The following is a 7,174-nucleotide window of genomic DNA, read 5'->3' on the forward strand; positions in this document are numbered from 1 at the left end:
GGAGGGCCTGTTTCCACACTGTAAGTAATCTAATCTAACAAAATGTTCTGAGGCAGTATGTGAATGCACCTACCAGAGAAAGTGCAGAACTTGACCTCCTCTTGGGAAATAAGGCAGGGCAATTGACTGAGTTGTCAGTGGGGGTACACTTTGGGATCAGCGACCATAGTTCTGTTAGTTTTAAAACAGAAATAGAAAAGGATCAACCAGATCAAACAGTTGAAATTGTAATTTGGAGGAAGGCTAATTTTGTCGGCATTAAGCAAGAACTTAAAAAGCTGATTGGGTCACAGGTACTGGGATGGCTGGAAAATGGGAAGTCTTCAGAAATGAGAAAACGGGAGTCCAAAAACAGTATATTCCTGTTCAGTTGAAAGAAAAGGCTGGTAGGTGTCGGGGATGCTGGGTGACTAGAGACATTGAGGGTTTAGTGAAGAAAAATAAGGAAGCAGGCATCACATACAGACAGTAGCGATCGAGTGAATCCATGAAAGAGTACAAAGGCAGCAGGAGTACACTTGAGAGGGAAATCAGAATGGCAAAAAGGGGACATAAGATCGGTTTGTCAAATAGCGTTGAGGAGAATCCAGAAGGTTTTTATAAATACATTAATGAAGATAGTGTAACTATGGACCGAACTGGGCAACACAAAAATCAGCAAGGCAGCCTTAGTGTGGAGCTGAAGGATATTGGAAAGATAGTAAACGACTATTTGCATCCATGTTTATTGTGGAGAAGGATATGGACGATATAGAATGTGGCCGAATAGATGGCGACATCATGAAAATGTCCATATTACAGAGGACGAACTGCTGGATATTTTGAAACGCATAAAGTTGAACAAATCCCCAGGACCTGATTAGGTGTACACCAGAGCTCTGTGGGAAGCTGCGGAAGTGATTACTGTGCCCCTTGCTGAGATATTTGCATTATCGATGCCAACAGGTGAGGTGCCCGAAGACTGGCAGTGAGCGAACGTGGCGCCATTTTTGAAAGATGGTAAGGACAAGCCAGAGAACTACAAACCAGATATCCTTACATCGCTGGTGGGCAAATTGTTGGAGGGAGCCCTGAGGGACAGGATTTACACATATTGGAAAGGCAAGGACTTATTTGGGATAATCAACATTGCTTTGTCCTTGGGAAATCATGTCTCACAAATATGATTGAGTTTTTTTGAAGACGTAATGAAAAGGATCGATGAGGGCAGAGCGGTGGACGCGATCTCTCTGGACTTAAATGAGGCATTCGACAAGGTTTCCCACAGGACACTGGTCAGCAAAGTTAAATCTCATAGAATACAGGGAGAACTAGCCATTTACTACAGGACTGGCTGGAAGATAAAGAAAGATGGTGGTGGTGGAGAGTTGTTTTTTGAACTGAAGGCCTATGATCAGTGGTGTGCCACAAGACCCGCCTGCTGGGTCCAATACATTTCGTCATTGAGGTAAATGATTTCGAAATTGAAACAGGAGCTATAGTTACTAAGTTTGCAGATGACACCGAAAGTGGGAGTGCAGTGGATAGCGAAGAAGGTTACGTCAGATTGCAACGTGATTTTGATCAGATGGGCCAATGGAATGAAGAGTGGCAGATGGAGTTAACTTCGAGAAATGTGAGATGCTACATTTTGAGAAAGCAAATCTTAGCAGGACTTCTACACTTAATGGTAAGTTCCTAGGGAGTGTTGCTGAACAAAGAGACCATGAAGTGCAGGTTCAGAGCTCTTTGATTGTCGAGTTGAAAGTAGGAGAGTGAAGATGCCGTTTGGTATGCTTTCCTTAGTGGGTCAGGGCACTGAGTATAGGAAGTGAGAGGTCATGTCGCTGCTGGACAGGATGTCGGATGGGCCATTTTTGGTATATTGCGTGCAATTCTGGTCTCCTTCCTATCTGAAGGATCTTGTGAAACTTGTAAGGGTTCAGAAAAGATTTATAAGTCGATTATAAATATATACAAGTGTTGGAGAGTTAGAGCTATAGGGGGAGGCTGAAAGGTTGGGGCTGGTATCTCTGGAGAATCGAATGCTGAGGGATGTCCTCATAGAGCCTTATAAAATCATGAGTGTCATGGATAGGATAAGCAGACAAATTAATTTCCCTGTGTTGGGAGAAGTCCGGAACTAGATGGCATCGTTCTAGATTGAGAGGGTAAAGATATAAAAGGGGCTGAAGGGGTAACATTATTCACAGAGGGGGTGGTGCGTGTATGTAATGAGCTGCTAGAGGAAGTGGTGGAGGCACGTATAATTGCAACATTTAAAAGGCATCTGGATGGGTATGTGAATAGGGATCTGGGCCAAGTGCTGGCAAACGGAATTAGGTTAGGTTGAGATATCTGGTCGGCATGGACGAGATGGTCCGAAGTGTCAATTTCCATGCTGTACATCTCTATGACTATCAAAAAGAGAAGGTCATATCTGAACGTTTCAAACATGATTTGAAACGCTTTCTTACAGGTAAATAAGGAGAAATAAGGATTTGATTGGAATGGCATCTCCAAAGTAAACATGTGTAAAATCTCCAAGCTCTTGTCAAGATTTACCCCACCATATACGGACAGATCACAGACATGCAGAAGAAAACAATTGGTGTATGAATTCATAAATTAACATGACATAAATAAAAATATCAAAAAATCAAGTCATATGAAACATGTCACTTCCATTGATCTTATAAATTGAGAGAACTTCTCATTCCATACGAGATGCATTCCGTGATGTGGGACAAGATTATTACTGATGATTTCTGTATCCGTGGACAAGATTTCCTTCTGATGAATATTTCACTCAATTCTCCCCTTTGTTAGAAATCAGATCGGACTTGTGCATGGGTTGTTCTCACATTGACTACTGTATTCAGTGTGTTTCATGTTAGACAGTTCACAGTGTACTAATACCCTCTCCAAGATATTCAGGCAACGCAATTTCCTCGTTATGTCTTATCAGTGCCCTAATCTTGCAGAAAGGACTGTTCATACAGTAAAATTAATGAGTTGTCAAATGTAATGAAACATTCCAAGACTTTCAGATAGATATGTTAATGTAAGTGTTGCTGCTGCAAGCAATGTTTTACCTCACTTGCAAAATCTAATGTATGATTCAGTGATGCACTGAAGGAAGAAAATGGTACAAGATCACGATCAACATGTATGTGGACAATTAGCACAATGTAAACTAGGATTATGTGTAAAAGTTTAAGATTTTCAAACAAGTATGTGTTTGTGAAAAATATCCGATGTCATTGTGTGCAGTCACGGTCATGTCATATTTTAATCAGCTACAGTCAATTCCTGAAAAGAAATAAGCAACATATTCAAACTACTTGTCATCCACCACCTGTCACAGGAAAATCATTTGGATACTGAAGTTTCCATGCCAAAAGTTGAACAGAAATTTACAACAAATGTAACACTTTTCAATTAGTATATAGCAAACAGCACAGAACAGGGTGAAGCTACAGAGACAAGTTGTGATAAAAATAGAAGGGCTAGATCTGGTCTTGTTACGCACCCAACAATCCATAATCTAATTGTGGAGATAACTTATTTCAGTGAACTATTGCACATGTTATCAGAAAAAGGTTTCCATTCTTTAAAGGGAAAAAAGTAGGACTTTGCGATATTGAACAGACTCCATAGCAATCCCAAGAAGAGCAGCTCAGGTCGAATGGCCATGCAAAATTGTCAATAGTTTTCAGGGATGCATAGGTTTAGGTTCATTAATCAGAGGTAAATATCGGATAAGATTGCAGGGGAATGGGACTCGGTGCGATAGTCTTCGGAGGGCTGATGTGGACTGATTGGGCCCAATGACCTGCTTCCACACAAAAAGAATTCTATGACTCTATGACTGTACGTAGCAGAGGTCGTAAACTACAGTTGCGTTTGAGAGTGGTTGTTGTTTGATCTCAGCCTGAAGACACAGAGAGAGAGGGGCTCTTCTCAATTCAACCGGAACTTTATATTAAAGTTTATTTGAAAAAAAAAACTTGATAACAATTGATTGAAATTAATATCCTTCCCAATTAGCCATTCTCAAATTTGTACAAAAGCTGGAAGAGTTCTTTGTGAGAAACGGCAATTTAATTTATTGGTAAATAATGCAATGCAGCTGGAGAGTATTAAGGCTGTCAGAAGCTTTGTAGGCCCCAAGCGCTGTTGGGGAGTTATCTGGCAGGTATAATTTCAATTTGGTTGCGCCTGGGGCTGTTTATAGAGATTTCCATTATTGACTGCATTTTTTTTTGGTATGAATGTTCACATTAGGGGAATTTGTCTAACAAATTTGTTGCAGCAACTACTGTAACGCGGATGGAACTAAAATGCTGTATTTCACTGGGGACCCCAGAGCATTATTGGCTATACTGGCCCCCAAGTAAGAGGAAAACCGCACCCCAATACAACAGCTTTGGGATAGTTTCTGGCCTCTAACATACGTGGTAGTAGAATACCGAAGGAGTGAAGGAAAACGGGGCTAACGACTCCTCTTGACATTTCTGCCTACAACAGATGCTCCTTGGTTTTGGTTTTGACCTTCTCGCGTGTTACTGAAGATGCACTCATCCAGGCAAATGAATACCTTGGATTAAGAGGCCAGACATCAGGCAGTTAGCTGGTGAATTAAGTGCTATAGAATGCATGAACCGCTTAACAACATGTGAAAACCAAAAGTTAATATTATTAATTCAGTATAACGTTGGATCAATGAAAACGCCTGGAGTTTCTGGACAGCATGGAAGTGCAACTGAGTGTCGTGGAGAAAGGACTAGATTCTCTCTTTGAAAATTATAGATCTGATTTACACAGGAGATGTGTCCATTCATAAAATCACGTGAGACTCAGTCCATTTTTATCGGCCTTTTATAGCTCATCTCCTTGTGGAACCTGTTTTATGAGAATAGTGAAGGGATATTTCAGCATATTTTTCAACTGATTTCGAGAAATAGACTGTGTCACAGCATAAATAAGAGTGTTACTGCAGCAGCTCAAGACCTTCAGCATGGAAACTATTTTATTTACAAGGCTAGGTATCCCAAATGATACATCACTGACTAAATGCAATCGCTTCCACAGTGAATACATCATTAAAGTTGACCAGAAAAATATAAAATTACCCGAGAGCACAAATAGTTAAATGATAGATTTTCTTCGACACACCATTTCTGGATCTGTGTTACTCTCCCCACTTCTGTGGACCTGGAGTCTCCTGCGGGCTCAACTGGCTGTTAAAATGTGTCTGAGGGTGAAAGTGTTCGGAGCAGAATCAAGACAAATCGAACGCATGGGGTCAGAATGTAATGCAGAAAATCGATTATTGTTCAGAACAATGTCGTGACAGTGGCAGCTTCAGTACCAGAAAACCAGCGATCTGTCTGAAGAGTATACGTGCTTTTATACATGAAGTACTAGCCAATGATCTTCAAGCAGCTCGGGGCAGTCAGCATTCACAAAACCAAATATGCTGCTGCGTGGCTACAGTGGTAGCATGGCCGAGCGGTTTAAGGCGCTGGATTTAAGTTTCAGTCTTTTCAGAGACGTGGGTTCGAATCCCACTGCTACCAGCTTGATTTTTCTGCACGGTATGATACCCTGCAGAAATTTGGTGTGCATATGATGGGTTGAATGCCTTGTTTTAGCAATCGGATTCTATGAGGCTCCGGAGTCACTTTCGAATAAAAACAATACTTTAAATACTCAGTGTGCATCTACAAATATTTGCCATATTCTTATGTAGATATTCCTCAGCTCTGGAAATTCTAACATATTGGCTTCACAGTGCACTGACTCTGTAAAGACACAGAGAGCTCAGGAATGAGTTAAAGAGAGGTAAATTATATTTCCGCACACTTTGCTGAATTTTGTTGTGAAGTTTCTACGTTAATCACAACGTTCCCTGATGTCTATTTTTATGAAAATTGAGAGAAAGGGGTGCTGTTGAATAGACATTTTAGTGAAATAACGACACTGACTCTGAGCAACAGGCTCTTAAATGGGAAATAGCGCCGAAAACAGTTCGGGATTCAAAAGGAAATATCATATGTAGTGAAGATAAATGTGCTTAACAAATGGTTTAACTCACCTCAGCGCCTCTGGGAGAATTGACAGGTATAGATCCAAGTTTCCGTCACCTGACCCACATCAACAAACTAAGCGAATGCTAATTGATGGTCTTTTTCTCAGATAAACCAGCTTTCTATTGCACAGTTTAAATTTCACGAATCCTTGCAGTTGATTCTCAGATAACTTCAATGGGTGCATTTCTGAAGGGAACACCCCTCCAGATCAGATTCTCACAGACGAATTTAAAGTTCATCAAAAGCCTGGCAGCTAACTGACAATCTGGATCAATACATGTATTGTCAACAGGAAGACCCTGACTTGTCAGATTCACATTGTCCAGTTTAAATGCATTAAGCCTGATATATAAATCTCAATCTGCATCCTTGGTTGCGTTCCCCACAGGCATGTACTGACAAATGAGGATCACAGCTCATAGTTTAAACGTAATCAAACTTGATACTTTAGTGTCATTTCGCATCAATAGTTTTATTTTCGACAGGCGCACCCAGACTAATCAGTGACCATGAACTAACTAATCCCTGATCGGCTGTCATGCAGAATAAACGTGATTTTCCCAACTCAGTTCATATTCGTGCGAAATGGCCTGATGAGTGCAAGGCAAAACATCTTCGAGAAAATCCGAATTTCCTTTCAACGAGAAGCCTGGTTAGACTGCATAGGAGGTTAATACACAGCAATTCCTGGAGCAACCAGGAGTTAATGGAGACGTAAGGAAAATCAGTGGAGGAAATTCATGATCGTGACGATTCAGATTCTAATACCTCAGCTCGTGTTGAGAAGAACATGATCTGTATTAAGGCTGCATTGTGCCCAAAATCTATTATTTCCCCTGACTTTCACCAAAATCGGCTTCTTAGAATCATAAGCTGGAGGAGCAGAATAACGTCACTCATTCTGTCTAGACTGTTCCACCGTTCAGTGAGATTGTGTTTGAATCCAATCTCCCACAAAATCACTTTCTTGCCCTATTCCAAAAACCCTCGATTCGGTTCCTGATTAAAAGTCTGTCTATCCCACCTTTGAATACACTTGATGACTCAATCGCAGCAGCCCTCTGCAGTGAAGAATTCTACAGAATCACGAGCTTATGAGA

General features: G+C 40.9%; 1 non-coding gene across 1 annotated transcript; it reads left to right on the top strand.

Moving 5' to 3' along the window:
- Window positions 1-5,479: 5,479 nt before the first annotated feature.
- trnal-uaa (transfer RNA leucine (anticodon UAA)) lies at window positions 5,480-5,561 on the top strand. Its single transcript has one exon. It is a non-coding gene; the product is annotated as a tRNA-Leu (tRNA).
- Window positions 5,562-7,174: the final 1,613 nt, after the last annotated feature.

The sequence above is a fragment of the Chiloscyllium plagiosum genome, unplaced genomic scaffold, assembly GCF_037043375.1.
Source record: "Chiloscyllium plagiosum isolate Xiang-an unplaced genomic scaffold, Cpla_swu_hap1 HiC_scaffold_41, whole genome shotgun sequence".
Lineage (NCBI taxonomy): Eukaryota > Metazoa > Chordata > Chondrichthyes > Orectolobiformes > Hemiscylliidae > Chiloscyllium > Chiloscyllium plagiosum.